This window comes from Podarcis muralis, chromosome 15 (assembly GCF_964188315.1).
Source record: "Podarcis muralis chromosome 15, rPodMur119.hap1.1, whole genome shotgun sequence".
NCBI lineage: Eukaryota > Metazoa > Chordata > Lepidosauria > Squamata > Lacertidae > Podarcis > Podarcis muralis.
Window position 1 is genome coordinate 7,726,778 of NC_135669.1, and position 16,620 is coordinate 7,743,397.

Genomic DNA, 16,620 nt, shown 5'->3' on the forward strand with positions numbered 1-16,620 from the left:
ACTCATAACTGGTCTTTAAAGGAAGAGTCTTCACAAAGTGGCTTGTAATCCATCCATCTACATATCTCAAAACATGGCTGATTAAATATAATTTAAAACAATTTTAAGTATCAATTTCATCACACTATATTTTAAAATAAACAGCACAAGAACAGCAATGGCCCAGCATGGATTACATCAGCTTTCCTGATGCAAATAAAAGCATGCGTGGTTTAGAACAGGGACGTCCAACAGGTAAATCGTGATCTACTGGTAGATCACTGGTTCTCTGTGGTAGATCACTGGCTCCCCCCAATGAAGCCCAACAAGTTTGGCTCCTCTAAAAAGAGCTCAACATCTTTGCCCTGCACCCCCAAAAACTGGGGCTTTTCTCCTCCCTCAAAAAGCTCAACAACTCTGACCTGAACCCATAAAAAACAGGGCTTTCCTTCCTAAAAAAAAAAAAAGCTCAACTGCCAGTTTTTAACTCTGTGAGTAGATCGCAGTCTCTTGGGAGTTGGCCACCCCGGTTTAGAAATAATGGATAATTCCTCCCCACACTTCCTGACTCCCTGCCAGTTGTATTACAACTTGGAGTCACCCAATGAAACTGACTGGCCGTTAATTCAGAGCAGACAAAACAAGTATCTCTTAGAAGACTGATATGCTTCACTGCTGCAAGATATGATGGTGGTCACTGGCACTGATAGCTTTACAGGGGACTAGCCCTATTCTCCGTAAATTTGCCTGCCAATGGCTTTTGGCTAGGATATCGTAAACCTTCATGTTCAGAGGCTATCCATCTCTGAATACCACTTGCTGGGAGAGGGGCCTTTGGGGCTTCCTGGGGGTTTCTGACAAAGCACTGAGGGAAGCAGGCAGCTGCAGAATGAGAGGGAACTTTGGTTTGGTCCAGAAGGGCTCATCTTATGACAAGGGTGGGGTAATTTGTTTGGGCACATTCCCTAATGGGCAATTTTCTGGGGGCTGCGTCGCATTGGAGAGTTCCGCCAGAGTCAAAAAGTGAGCAAGGCCAGAAACCAATGTGGTGGAAAGATGCATGTGACCAGCCAAGCAAATGCTAGAGGGTTTTTTCTAGACTCTCAGCTTTCCATGGGAGGGACTGGAGAGGGATTGTGGGTTGGGGAGACTCCCAAGAGCTAGACAGAAAAGCTCACCGGCCATATTCAGCTCTTGGGCCCAAAGTCCCAAACCCCTTGCCTTACGGCCTTATTTTTTATCTTCTGACCTTCCACACAGGCTAGCATAACATTCCCCTAGCAAGACTGCCATCTTTGCTCCAGGGAACAGGGTGCTCTTTCACGTCACTGGCACAGCGTCTCCCTGCCTAAATGCAGCATCCAGCCCACATAAGAACACATTCCTTCTGTAGCAAATTTAGAAATGAAGTAATGGGAGGTGGGTGGTGGGGAGAAACGTTTCGCCTGGCACGCAACTGGTCCTTGAAACTTGTTGCTATGGAATGGAACAATGCCTGAGAAGGCTACCCATGTTAAATAATACATACATTAACCAATGGTTTGTTCTGTGCACTCCTATGTCAAGATGATGATGATGATGATGATGATGATAATATTTCTATCCTGCCCTCCCTAGCCGAAGCTGGGCTCAGAGCAGCTAACAACAATAAAAGTAACACAGAATTCTAAAATCAATTCATTCTAAAATCAATTAAGAATCAAATTAATGGCAACCGTTGGGCTAGAGTTCTATGAGGATTACCAAAGGAGGGGGTCCCATGGAAAGATGTCAAGTCCCGCAGGACCCTAGTCTCTTGTGACAGAGCGTTCCACCAGATCGGGGCCACAGCCGAAAAAGCCCTGACTCTGGTTGAGGCCAGCCTAACGTCCCTGTGGCTCAGGACCTCCAAGATGTTTTTGTTTGAAGACTGTAGGGTCCTCCGTGGGACATACCAGGAGAGGCGGTCCCGTAGGTACGAGGGTCCTAGGCTGCTTTAAAGGTTTAAACCAGCACCTTAAACCTGATCCTGTACTCCACCGGGAGCCAGTGCAGCTGGTATAGCACCGGGTGAATGTGATCCCGCAGCGAGGACCCCGTAAGGAGTCTCGCCGAGGCATTCTGCAACCGCTGGAGTTTCTGGGTCAATTTCAAGGGCAGCCCCACGTAGAGTGAGTTACAATAATCAATTCTGGAGGTGACCGTCGCGTGGATCACAGTGGCTAGGTCAGGGCAAGAGAGGTAAGGAGCCAACTGCTTAGCTTGGCAGAGATGACAAATGTATCCTTTACTTTGGATTGACTGCTGCAATGTGCTTTGCATGGGGCTGCCCTTAAAGATGCACTCACTGATGGCCTCCCATTGGCTATGGAGAGGATGCTGTGTCCTGGTCCGATGCTAGATTCCAGGGAGAAGGGAGCTAGTAGGCTGGAGGGGAGGGGAGGTAGGGCTGCTCAGAAGATGCAGAGCTGCAGACAACTCTGAGTGACCAACTTGCTCCAACAAGGGTTGGGAGCTAAGGCTCTGGCATCAAACTATGTCCTCCAAGCTCCACCTGTCCCATGGAGAACTTCAGGGCCTTAAAGGATTAATCCCCTGGCCTGAAGATGGGAAGTCCTCCTCTGTTCCATAGCCTCCCTCCTGGTGCATCCTTTGTGCCACTGGACCTGTGATGTGAGATGGGAGGCTCAGGAGAAGGCCTTGGAGATTCCTACGAGATTCCTTTGGTGGATCCTGTCCCCCAGCCTCAGTCTCAATGGTCCCTTGATCTTCAGGAGCTGCCTCAGAGTCCTGAACCTGATCTTGCTTCTCAGCCGCTGCCTCTGCTGCCTCTGGATTGCCGCTGGATTCAGGGATCATCATGACACAGGCAGGTTTTGCAACCAGGATTTCAACCATGGCTGGCAACCATGGTTTTCCGGGCAACCTCAAACCATCATTTCCTGCAAACTACAGCTTGCTACCATTTTGGAAAGAGAGAACAGCACAGGATGAGAGGAGGGAGGGAGCCCAGAAACACACCTGAGGCTCAAAGAAGCACAGAGCTAGAGGGTGCCTTTAGGGCACCTCGTTCAATCTCCTGCTCAGTGAAAGCAATTCAGTGCTCTAGCATCTCCAACAGATGGCTGTCCAGCGTTTGTCTGAGGATCTCCAGGAAGGAAGAGCTCACCATCTCTCTGGGTAATTGGCTTCACTGTTGAACTGCTCTTACTATCAAGGCACTTTGAATGTTCAACCAAAATCTGCACTCCTGGAAAAGCAACTGCCAGAAAGGGAAGTCCCGCCTATATTATGGGTCGAGGGACCCTCCAGATACTGTGGAACTCCAGCTCCAATCAGTTCCAGCCATACTGGCCAACTGTCAGGGATGATGGGAGTTGTAGTCCAACAACATTTGGAAAGCCAGGTCCTTTAAATATTATTATTATTATTATTATTATTATTATTATTATTATTATTACCACCTTTTGGCCCCCCAGGTGGACTTCCAAGATATAGAAAGATATGTTAAAACAATCACATCCCCCCCACATACCCTGGGGAGAGGGGAAGAAGATTAAACCCTTAAACATAGAAAATGGTTTTCACAGACTGTTGAAATGCCAATAAGGAGAGGTTGTCCTCTACCAATTTCAGTTTCTCTCAGTTTATCATTTTTGCAATCTTAAGTTCGGTTCTCCACATTTCCACATCAGTCTGCATTTTTTAAGTAGTCTCATGAAAATTGATCAGCAGTTTAATGCAAATCTCTCCTAAAACACACATATTTTATGCCATTTTGCCTAATATACACATTTTTGTAATGTGATTGTTCCTTGCTTGATGCATTTTTATATGCTATTTTCTGTAATATATGCATTTTGCGGCATACTTTACCTTCAGTATATGCATTTTAGTACACGTTATTTGGCAGGAGAATTGCATTGCGACATTTGGTGAAGTGTGAATTTCAAGGGAAGGCTGCATTTCCATTTGTGCATGTGATGTTGTTGTTGTTGTTTAGTCGTTTAGTCGTGTCCGACTCTTCGTGACTCCATGGACCAGAGCACGCCAGGCACTTCTGTCTTCCACTGCCTCCCGCAGTTTGGTCAGACTCATGTTTGTAGCTTCGAAGACACTATCCAACCATCTCGTCCTCTGTCGCCCCCTTCTCCTTGTGCCCTCCATCTTTCCCAGCATCAGTGTCTTCTCCAGGGAGTCTTCTCTTCTCATGAGGTGGCCAAAGTACTGGAGCCTCAACTTCACGATCTGTCCTTCCAGTGAGCACTCAGGGCTGATTTCCTTCAGAATGGATGCGTTTGATCTTCTTGCAGTCCATGGGACTCTCAAGAGTCTTCTCCAGCACCATAATTCAAAAGCATCAATTCTTCGGCGATCAGCCTTCTTTATGGTCCAGCTCTCACTTCCATACATCACTACTGGGAAAACCATGGCTTTAACTATACGGACCTTTGTTGGCAAGGTGACGTCTCTACTTCTCAAGATGCTGTCTAGGCCTGTCATTGCCCTTCTCCCAAGAAGGAGGCGTCTTTTAATTTCGTGGCTGCTGTCACCATCTGCAGTGATCATGGAGCCCAAGAAAGTAAAATCTCTCACTGCCTCCATTTCTTCCCCTTCTATTTGCCAGGAGGTGATGGGACCAGTGGCCATGATCTTCGTTTTTTTGATGTTGAGCTTCAAAAGATATTTTGCGCTCTCCTCTTTCACCCTCATTAAAAGGTTCTTTAATTCCTCCTCACTTTCTGCCATCAAGGTTGTGTCATCTGCATATCTGAGGTTGTTGATATTTCTTCCGGCAATCTTAATTCCAGCTTGGGATTCATCCAGCCCAGCCTTTCGCATGATGTATTCTGCATATAAATTAAATAAGCAGGGAGACAAAATACAGCCTTGTCGTACTCCTTTCCCAATTTTGAACCAATCAGTTGTTCCATATCCAGTTCTAACTGTAGCTTCTTGTCCCACATAGAGATTTCTCAGGAGACAGATGAGGTGATCAGGCACTCCCATTTCTTTAAGAACTTGCCATAGTTTGCTGTGGTCGACACAGTCAAAGGCCTTTGCATAGTCAATGAAGCAGAAGTAGATGTCTTTCTGGAACTCTCTAGCTTTCTCCATAATCCAGCGCATGTTTGCAATTTGGTCTCTGGTTCCTCTGCCTCTTCTAAATCCAGCTTGCACTTCTGGGAGTTCTCGATCCACATACTGCTTAAGCCTTCCTTGTAGAATTTTAAGCATAACCTTGCTAGCGTGTGAAATGATTGCAATTGTGCGGTAGTTGGAGCATTCTTTGGCACTACCCTTCTTTGGGACTGGGATGTAGACTGATCTTCTCCAATCTTCTGGCCACTGCTGAGTTTTCCAAATTTGCTGGCATATTGAGTGTAGCAATTGAGTGATCCCTTCATGGATCACTGCCTTGCCGTGGCGAAGGGGCTTGAAGAACTCAGAGAAGCTATGAACTACGCCGAGCAGGGCACACAAGATGTGCATGTGATAGAACGCATTAATTTGGTAGGTTCGCCTTTATATGCAAACTGAATCTCATTTCTCCCCAGTCCTTGCTCCTGGGGTTCGCGTTCCACTAACCTGGATGCCACCACCAAGAAGACCATATCCCAGTCAAGTGAGCCTCTGATAGCATGGAGAGGTGGAGCAAAGTGCTTTGCCTATCTGCGCAATGAAAGCAGAAATTGTATTTCTGCAAGCAACAAAAGCAAACTCTACTAATCAGATCTCAAAAGAAGCAAAAAAATGACACAGGAAAAACAACAACAGAATGGAAGCAAACAAAAGGATGTCAGAGAAAAAGGACTAGTGTGGAAGGAGCAAACTAGGGCATGGACATCATTCAACCAAGGTCAAACAATTTCTTTGCTTCATCTCGTGCTGGGGCTCAAGTTCAGCTTACAGCATTCTCTTCCCTCCCGAATCCGGTAACTTTAAAGCTGCTACTTTCCAAGCAGAAGACTACCGTTCATCAACCTCCCACCATGTTTCAGCCCTGCCTGCCAGTGACTAAGGTGGTGGCACAGCAAGCTAAACCCAATTTTAGCAGCTTGCAGTGCCAAGCAGAGGGTGTGTTGTCAGGGACTGGGGCTGCCTCAAACAGAGAACCGGGTGGTTTCGGCAGCCAGCGAGCTGCCAGGATGAAGGGTACAGTACAGCACGGCTGGGATGCGCAAGACTTGGGGGGACAGAGTGTGCAAGTGTGCTGTTCTGGTCACACACACACACACACACACACACTCAACCAAGTGCTACCCAGCTGCTTCCACTTTGAGGCTAGAAGCTGTGCTTCCATCTCAAACCAGTGTCGCTTTGCACACACACCAGACAAAAAGGGGAAACATTTTGCATCTGGTGCATTGTGCCATTCATGTTAAACCCTTTGCAGCCTGAGGGCCACATTCCTTCCTGAGAACCTTCCAGGGGCCACAGGATGCATGAGGTGGGTGGGTCCAGAGGCAAAAATGATTGAGAACGTTACCTTTGCATGATGGGCTCATTTCTGCAAATACTTACACCGCCTCTCTGTCCACCTCCACCCAGGCAAGCTAGAAGCAGTATTAGCAGCCAAGGAGGGTGCAAAGCAGAAATGTGGCTGGAGAGAGTTTCAAGGGCCAAACAGAGAGATCTGGAGGGCCACATTTGCTCCCTGGGCCTGAGGTTCCCCACCCATGTTTTAAACCATGCTTATGTCCCACTTCTTTTTCTTGTCTCATAATTCACCAGATCTCTGATTTCACACCATCTATCATTTTACCATACATTCATTTTCAGCAGTGTTTGAAATTAGCCATCCTGCACCAACCAGCTCCATCCCTTGTCATCCATGCACAAATGCCTGCAGGGAGCAAGTCTCTGTGTGGACAGTTGCATGTGCAAAGGCTTCCTCCAGGCAACCTGGAACCCTGCACAATCAGGATTCCAAGTCAACGCACAAGCATTGTGCATGCAGCTGTGTGCAGAAAGGACCTCTGATTACAGATGTTCATGCTGTTTGCGCTGGAGTAAAGCTAACCAGCGCAGCCCCTGCATGTCAGGAAAAGCATGCAAAGAAGACTGCTGCCTGTTTCTATGCAGCCAGCTGCAGCCGGGAAGAAAACTGCTGTTCTTCAAAAGACAGCAATTTCCAAAACAAGGTATTACTGTGTCCTCAGAGCTCCAGAGACATTTGCACAGGAGGTCACAGAGACATCCCATGAGCTGCTAGCCAATGCCGGCCAAAAATCAAAACCATTTGCAAACAATGCCTGGCCGGTTCAATTGCTGTGCCTGAAGCAAACCTTGGCAAACCACACTCCAGCAATAATTATGAAGTGAGGTATTCAGCTCGCATCTGGCACTGCTCTATCAGGAATTCTAGATAGCACAGCCTCATTAGGACTTTTGTTCCAGGTGGTGCGCTCCACGGAAACCACATCTGCGCTCACTCCTACCTATCATGTTGCACCCTCCTCTTAATGCATTTGAACACAATGATCACAAGGTCCTTGCTTTGGCTCTGATCACACCCCCTCCACCTCCAGGGAGAGGCCTTAAGTCACAAAGGCTGCTTGCAGTTAAGTCTTAAAAACCTTTTTCAGTTTCCCTTTTATTTCCCCCACTCCTCAAAAATATGGATCAAGGCAAAATAAGGAATGATGGGAGCTGGCCTGATGTTTGTGAACAAGAACTGGAGCTCAGCGGCAGAGAGCATGTTTTGCATGAAAACAGTTCCAGGTCCGATCCCAGTTAAAAGCAGCTGGTGATGGGGAAAGGATCTTGGGCTGAAACCCTGGGAAGCTGCTGCCAGTCAGGGCAGAAAATACAGGCTAGATGACTGAATAGTGTGATCTGGGAAAAGAGAACTTTCTATGACCAACAGGGGCCAGGGTGGATTTAGAGCGGTGTGTCCAGCGCATGCGCTGGGCATTGAGCTGAGCAAAGCCTGATAAGCAAGGTGCTGGACTTTGGGAAGGGGGCACGAGGCTCCTGTCTCCTTCCCAAAACCTACTTAGCACTTTCCCAGCTTTGGGTAGGAGGTGGGAGGGCTCTAGGACTCTGCCAGATCCCCAAGCCTATCACTACAGGGTCTAAACTCAATTGGAATGGATCAGGCATAGGCAAACTCAGCCCTCCAGATGTTTTGGGACTACAACTCCCATCATCCCTAGCTAACAGGACCAGTGGCCAGGGATGATGGGAACTGTAGTCCCAAAACATCTGGAGGGCTGAGTTTGCCTATGCCTGAAATGGAAGGATTCAGGTCCGAAAGGCAAAAGTTGTGTCATGAAGCAGAAACAATGGCTCTGCAACCATCTTGCCACCAGGTGGAAGGAATGGGGTGTCATCTCAGTAGGGCTACATTTGGTGGGGGCTGGTCCAATACGGCCCTGCTGAGTCTCAGTGGTTCCCTTGTAGAAATCAGCACAGAGGAAGACGGGGACAAAACTAGAATTTGTTGTCATTGGCTCAGGCTTCCACCCGCTGTTTGGGTTCCCTGCCTCCCACCCCACCAATCGCAATGGGTAACAGCCACTACTTCACAATTGCAAGGGAAGTGTACTTCCCAGATGATGATCTTACCCCACCAGTGCCAGGAGTTTGGATTTCCTCAATGGGAAAGTTTTCGGTGGTCAAAGAACAGGCAAAAGGAAAGGAGCAGTACAGCATATGCTTTCCATGCTGAAGGTCCTAGGCTCCATCCCTCACATTGATGGGATGGGAGTCTTCCCAGACGGAAGCCTTGGAAAGCTGCTGCCAGCCACTGTGGACAAGACTGAGGTAGGCTTGGTGTAAGACAACTTCCTACCTTCTCTCTGTTTAGGACATATCCAGATGATGTAAAACAACTACCACCAGATTTTCTCCGTAGCACTGTACTTCGAAATTTAACATTTCATTAAAGAGCTTCCATTGCTTTTACAATGTGTATAGCATTTCTTCTCACAATGCAAATCCATACATGCCTTGTACAGGCTTGTATCAAATTCCAGTCCTACTCAGAGTAGACCCACTGATATTAAGAAACATGACCAAATTAAAGTCATTCATTCCAATGAATTACTCCAGATAGAAGTTGGTTGGATATGATCCTACATCTCATTCAGTTTAATGAGGCTTATTCCCTGGCAAATGGGCTTAGGATGGCCGCACTGGTTCCCTGATGCGAAAAATAGGGGATAGACAACTAAAATTGCTTCATTGCAGAATATGATGGTGCTGATGAGTATTCAAGCACTGGAATTCTATGGGGTATAAATATATTTTTTTAAACCCTCTCTCTCTCTCTCTCTCTCTCTCTCTCTCTTTCCCTCTCCACTCCAAGTTTACAAAATAAATCAGATAAATACACATGTCATGAACTCAAGTAGCCTCAGACTCTGCACATGAAGGATGTGAAACATTCAGCAGCAGCAGTTGTGATCTCCTGTCTGTCTGTAATAAATGACAAGGGGTCCGATGGCAGCAGGGGGGAAGGTTAGCTTTGCTTCCCGCAGATTGTTGTTGCAATTAAAAGAGAACATCTGGAATGGCCCATTATCTGTTCACTCTGGGTGAAATACATGCAAATGCCGTGGTGAGACTCCGCTAACGGTGAGCACCGTTTCGTGAACAATGCATGCTGCAGCATTTTGCTGGACACCACAGACAGTTGTCTCTTAAGACCTGGACATTACACTGTGAATGGCCGGAGTATTTTCTGCACAAAAACACACCAGTTTCTCAGATGGCAGTTCTAAGAATGCTTAACTGCAAGTGAGCCCGCTTGAAAACAAAAGGGAACAGCGGGTCTTAAAGTCAATTCAAATCTGCACCGACCACATCAAGACGACCACATCCTAGGCATGGTACATTTCACCACAAAGGGGATTTTTATCACAAGCATGGCATTTCATCTAAGAGGGGTCCACTTCCACTAACACATAAAATATGTCACCAAACCAACCAGCCAATCTAGAGCTATACCTCCTGGCATGCTGCCACAAACAAGTTTCATTATGTATGCATAGGGGTGAGTGGGTGGACAGGCACACTGTGGGTGGGAAGAGGGGAAATCAACAAGAACTATGGTCTTCATCATATTCCCAACATGAGCAAATCCGCTCTTTCTTCCAGGTCAGCATTGGTGACAAATTCCAGAGGAGCGGACGTGTTTGTCTGTTGCAGCAAGAACAACAGAGGTTCCATGTCCGCTATACATTTAAAGCAGTATCATACCACTCTAAAGAATTATGGGGACTGAAGTTTTTTAAGGGTGCTGAGAGTCCCCTTACAGAACTGGAATTCCCAGAGCTCCCTGGGAAGAGGGCTTGATCGATCAATTGATGAATCCCTCTGGGAATTATAGGGAAGGGAATAGGAGCCAGAGTCTTGCGGGACCAAAAGACTAACACATTTACTACACTGTAAGCCAGAGGTTTTCAACCTTTTTGGGTCCACGGCTCCCTTGACCAACTACATTCTTTCTGAGGCACCTCTGTGGGGCTCAGGAGTCCAGTTATATCACCCCTTTGCCTGCAGAGCTGGCAGCCTCTCGCCCTTTTTCGAACACCTTCCCTTATGGAGTGTTCCCTCAGCCTCTTCTCCTCTCCCCTTGGGAGTCCTCTGGGCAGCCGCAGCTGCCACCCCTGGTCTCTGAGCTGCTCCCCTGTCCCAAAGAGAGGTGCCTCTTCACACTGCCCCACAGGGGCCTAGGAAACGCCCCCTGGCCAGCCTGGGGGGGCTTGTAACCAGAGCTGCAAGCCTTTGGGAGGCAGAGACACGCAAGGACATCAGAGGAGGGTGGGAAGAAAAGAGGGACAGGGGGCAGTGTTCCACACGACACCCCTGACCATCATTCAAGGCACCCCAGGGTGCCACGGCAAACTGGTTGAAAACCACTGCTGTAAGCTATTCATGCAACTGGCTCACAACAGCTTATCTTTTGCAACTGGTCTAGAGGTTCAAACACAGCTTGTTCTAGAACTGATGCCATAAAGAAAGAAAGCTGGCCTACACCAGCTCAAACAATTTGTCCGTTTATTATCTATTCTCCCTTTTAATCTACTGAATTCAACCTATTAATGTTACCTATCATCACTTACCCCTATTATCTAGATTCTCTATTATCCCTTTTATCTACTCTGCCAGGAGTTCTCCAGGGTATTCTCTACCACCTGGCTATGCAACCCTTTTGCCTAGAAATACCCCAAACAAAAGCTGAGACCTTCTGCATGCCAAGCAGGTGCTCTGTCACTGAGGTATGGTCCCTCCCCCTCAGCACTGAGCTATGCTCCCCAAATCATGCCGCCTATTGAAGATACACTGTGCGCAAGTGCCGTCAATAAATGCTGGCTATGTCCAGCACCACCGAGTCTCAGATGCTTGGCGCGACTTGTGCGCCAGGCGTTATTTCTGAAGACATGCACTTCTCCCCTGCGCCCTGAGCAGTCTGCATTCCTGGCACAGGAAACACGATGCTCTCCCAACTGTGAGAACAGCACACCGGGCACGGACTTGTTTTTTTGCGCATACCAAAGGCAGCCCATGTCTGGTGTGGGTGGGTGGGTTTGTTCCTGCAAGAGCTGTCCAAGTTGTTCATTGGACCCACCTTGGGAAACCGTTGCTACCTACCCAAACCCCTGCGATGTGCGGCACGCATGCACGGGGCACATGATGGATGCTGTCTGGTTTTGTCTGTCTGCTTCTGTTTACACAACATGCCCCTTCCCCTCCCCGCAGGAGACGGCGGTCGGAGCAGCAATCCAAAGCACCCGAATTGGAGCAAGCGTAGCAGCGCACCTGCTTTTTTGCGCGCACAAACGTCCCGGGTTCGATCCCCGGCGCGTCTCCAGATAAAGAGTCCGCAACAGAGCCGTGGACACCTAGTGCGGACCCTGGCGAGCTAAAACGCTCTGCTCTCCCTACGAGGCAGCTCCCGCCGTTTTGTCCCTAATGCGCGAACCGAGACGCGCTTCCCAGCCCGGGCTAATCCCACCCCACTCCCCGCGTCCCAGCCTCCTCCCGCCCCGGGCTCGGATCCTGCCTCTCCGCGCGCCGCCCTCACCTGAAGCTGCCTCTCCGCTGCAGCCTGCTGCCGCCTCCGGAGCGCCAAGCTCGGGCGATCGCGCCTCCTCCTCTCGCCGCGGGCCCGGCCAGGGCTGCTGCTCCTCTCGCGCCGCGCCGCCACTTGCACGGAATTGGCGAGGCGGGAGAGGCGCCGCGCGCGCGCCGGGGGCGGGGTAGAGCGAGGAGGGCGGCGCGCCTTTTGCATTCGCGGCGCTAATTGGCTGCTCCAGCGACTTTGGGCACGCGGCGAAGGGGAGACGGGCGCGCCTCGGGCGCCTCCGGCAGCTGCCCTGCGCGTGACGGAGAGCAGGGGAAGGTCGCGCGGGCGGGGGAGGAGGAAGGGCCTGCAAGCAGAGGAGTCCCCAAGGGGCGGCACGTGCCGGCTGCCCTCGCTGGCAGGGAGAGAGAGATAGGGTCCTATGTGGGATAGAGACGGAGGGCAGGGAAGGGGCTGCGGAGGAGGAGCGGGGGAAGGGGCTAGGCTGAGCCAGCTTTGCACACACCACGTCTCCTGCTGGATGTGGTTGTTGTTTAGTCGTTTAGTCGTGTCTGACTCTTTGTGACCCCATGGACCAGAGCACGCCAGGCACTCCTGTCTTCCACTGCCTCCCACAGTTTGCTCAAACTCATGCTGGTAGCTTCGAGAACACTGCCCAACCATCTCGTCCTCTGTCGTCCCCTTCTCCTTGTGCCCTCCATCTTCCCCAACATCAGGGTCTTTTCCAGGGAGTCTTCTCTTCTCATGAGGTGGCCCAAGTATTGGAGCCTCAGCTTCAGGATCTGTCCTTCCAGTGAGCACTCAAAGCTGATTTCCTTAAGAACGGAGAGGTTTGAGCATCTTGCAATCCATGGGACTCTCAAGAGTCTCCTCCAGCACCATAATTCAAAAACATCAATTCTTTGGCGATCAGCCTTCTTTATGGTCCAGCTCTCACTTCCATACATCACTACTGGGAAAACCATAGCTTTAACTATACGGACCTTTGTTGGCAAGGTGATGTCTCTGCTTTTTAAGATGCTGTCTAGGTTTGTCAAATAATAATAATAATAATAAATTTTATTTATACCCCGCCCTCCCCAGCCAAGACCGGGCTCAGGGCGCTAACAACCAATAATAAAAACAAGTTGACTAAAATACAATTTTAAAAAACAAGATTAAAATACAACATTCTCCCACCTTGTAATCTCTCCCCTTCCCTCCTCCAACGCCTCTCCCCGCCCCCGATTGCCGTCAGTGGGGGAAAGGGAGGTGGGGTGCGGGGGTGCGGGTAGCGGGGGTTGTGATACAAAGTTTTATAGAGGTACAGCAGGTCCCCGATTCAAGGTTATAGCAGGTGTGTTTCTTGTCATCTTGTAGTTTTTTCTTTCTTTCAAGGATCAGAGTGATTATGGTTCTTTTAGATTCTCCCTTAGTCTGGAGGAGACAGAGGCCGAGCTGGTTTTGGTTCGGGTTCTGCAAATGAGGAGGAGAGGAGGCGTCGAGTGGGCAGCCAGAGCCGCTGCCTGGCCGTGTCGACAGCGCTAAGCTCGGTGGAGCGAGCGAGCAATCTGACTGTCGATAAGACAGCTTCCTATGTTTGGGGGAAGGGGCCGGGCTCAGCGATATAGAGTCTCCTTTACGTGCAAAAAAGTTCCAGGTTCGATCTGCTGCGTCTCTGGGCAGGACTGGGAGAAACGCCTTGCCTGAAATCTTGGCGAGCCTCTGCCAGTCAGTGTAGACAATAGGGAGCTGGATCAACCCATGCCCTGACTCTGTGAGGCAGTTTCATGGTGCCTCTCTGTGAACACGAAATACAACTTTCATGTTGAGAGAACTTTCCTGTTTTCTCTAAATGCAAGTGCAGCTTTGGGTAATCTTAGATGAAAACGTGTGGTATCCATGTTTGTCCTCGGAGTAAACCCTAATGCAGGCATAGGCAAACTTGGCCCTCCAGATGTTTTGGGACTACAACTCCCATCATCCCTAGCTAATAGGACCAGTGGTCGGGGATGATGGGAATTGTAGTCCCAAAACATCTGGAGGGCCGAGTTTGCCTATGTCTGCCCTAATGGACATGCCTAATTTAGATTCATTAATTTCGATGAGTCTACTTTGTGTAGAACTTAGTTAGATGCAACCTGGTGTGTACTACTTCAAAATGTGACAGGTCAGCATTCCTGCATTTGTGAATCCTCTTGCTCATTCTGCTAGGTTGGCTTCTGTCCTGAAGTCCTGCCCTGGTTGCATCGCTGAGTGGTAGAGGAGGAGATCTTCTGCCTAGCTTTGGTGGGAGTAAAGGTAAAGAGACCCCTGACCATTAGGTCCAGTCGTGGCCGACTCTGGGGTTGCGGCGCTCATCTCGCTTTATTGGCTGAGGGAGCCGGCGTACAGCTTCCGGGTCATGTGGCCAGCATGACTAAGCCGCTTCTAGCAAACCAGAGCAGCACATGGAAACGCCATTTACCTTCCCACCGGAAGGGTACCTATTTATCTACTTGCACTTTGATGTGCTTTCGAACTGCTAGGTGGGCAGGAGCAGGGACTGAGCAACAGGAGCTCACCCCGCCGCGGGGATTCAAACTGCCGACCTTCTGATCGGCAAGCCCTAGGCTCTGTGGTTTAACCCACAGCACCACTAGATGGGGCATTCCTTGGTCTGGACCTGGAAGGGTCTTCTAACCTCCTGAATTTGAGCCATGGAGAGCCTGAATTTGATTCCTGGAAATTGGTTTCTGGAGGGGCTCAGCCATGGAACATACGGAAGAATAATTAAGGAAGTCTATGAGCATGTGCAAAATGCCTTTCCTTCTTTCTTCATCTCCCCCCCACCCCTTCAAGAACACACAGAAGGGCTGACTTTCAGTTTCAGCAAACGTGCAGAGGATCAGGGCAGGGAATCTTTTCTCCATGGACCCATGGAAACAGAAATCTTGGGGCCTAAGGCCAAACGTGGATGGAGCCCATAGGCGCCGACTCCATGGGGCTTGAGGGGGCCCGAGCCCCCTCAAAAATTCGTTTGGGGGGGCTCCGCCCCCCCAATAATCTCCGGCGCCCCTCCAGCAGAGCGCCATCGCCGCCCCTCCCCCAGCCCAAAATGCACAGGGAGGGGCGGGCTGCATGCCTCCTGCCCTCCCTCCCGAGCAAAAGCTCCACCCAATTTCCTTTGGAGCTGATTAATAGGCGCAGCACGCTCTCCCCTATTCGCTCACGAGGAGGCGGCGCCACTTTATTTGCATATTCATGAGCTTATTTATTATTCATGAGCTTTCCCGGGCCCCCCCAATATTTTTTATAAGTCCGCGTCCCTGATGGAGCCAGACCTGATAGTTGGCTGGAGGAGCTGAAGTCAAATGTGGGTGGAGCCAGAGCCAAATGTGGGTGGGATCATCTTTCTATCTCTCTCTGCCAGACCCTCTCAGTCTATTCCTCCTGCCCTCTTTGCTTTCTGCCTCTCATCAACGCTCTCTCATCTCCGCTTACATAATACCCATGGCTCTTGTCATGCTGAAACCGCAGCCTGTCTTTTCATAAGACATTCTGGATAGTGGCCAAGAGTATTCCCAACATGCACAAACATTTTGGTCTGCCTTTAGCACAAGCGCACTGTAAACACAACCTCACAGCCTCTGCCTTCCACACTGGGGAACGGGATGCTTTTGAGGACATACTCATCAAGCCCTCCTACGCCGCACCCTCTGCCAGACACAAAACAAGGGGAGGAGACGGGGCGGATCCAGAACAATATTCCCCACTAGACCGTGTTGCATACTAATCCCAGGAGTTGTCTGCACAAGCTCCGAAAGGCAAAGGAAATGCTGGAAGATGGCAAAACCAGTGCAACCTGTAGTAACCCCTGGAATTTTGACAGACATTGCACTGAGAGCAAACCTGGTGCAAGCCAGTATTTGAGACTGCATCTATAAAGCTCCCGGGAAGCTGCCATTTGCCAGGTCAAGCTATTTGTCTGGCCATCCTAGCATTGTCCACTCTACAGCATGGGCTGAAAGGGTTGAAACACGAATATCCACATCCCCATAGACCTGATTGTTATCCTGCCCTTCCCTGTGACTCCTATTATGATTACAAATTTGTTTCGGTTTGCATTCATAAGTGAACTGACTTAGCACACACTTTTTGAAGCAACATGTGAATCAAAAGAGGGCCAGCCATAGAAATTTGCACATGCAATTCTCCAGCCAGGTAATGTGTACAAATATGCCTGTACTTGGGTAATTTGTGCAGAAAAAAAATCATATATTCGTGAAAGCAGCATTTAAAAATGCATTGTATTTGGGGAAATTGTTTTGTAAAAATCTATGTATTAGGCAAAATTTCATGTGGAGGTAGATTTGCACTACAACACTGCTGAATTTTCACGAGGACTTTTTTTTTTTAATGCAAACTGGAAATGTGGAGAAATGAACTTAAGGGTGTAAAAACAGAGAGACCAAAATGGATCAATTTGCCTATCACGTATTGTGATGGGGGGAAAATAGATGCACAAGGGAATGTGCAGTTTGGTCTGTTGTACTCCATCCTTTAAGACCACCTAAAATTTTCCTTGTTACTGCACTGTCTGTGCCCTAAGACTGCACACTAAGGACACACAATTCTCCAGGGCTGCCCTGAAACTGTGGTGCCCAAGA

The 16,620-nt window shown here is 49.1% G+C and overlaps 1 protein-coding gene across 1 annotated transcript in view; it reads right to left on the bottom strand.

The window, feature by feature from the left end:
• Window positions 1-12,140, bottom strand: part of LZTS1 (leucine zipper tumor suppressor 1) — a 49,796-nt gene extending 37,656 nt beyond the window's left edge. Inside the window, exon 1 of the mRNA XM_028707907.2 lies at window positions 11,993-12,140. The gene's annotated coding sequence lies outside the window, so the exon portion shown is untranslated. The remainder of the gene's footprint in view (window positions 1-11,992) is intronic.
• Window positions 12,141-16,620: the final 4,480 nt, after the last annotated feature.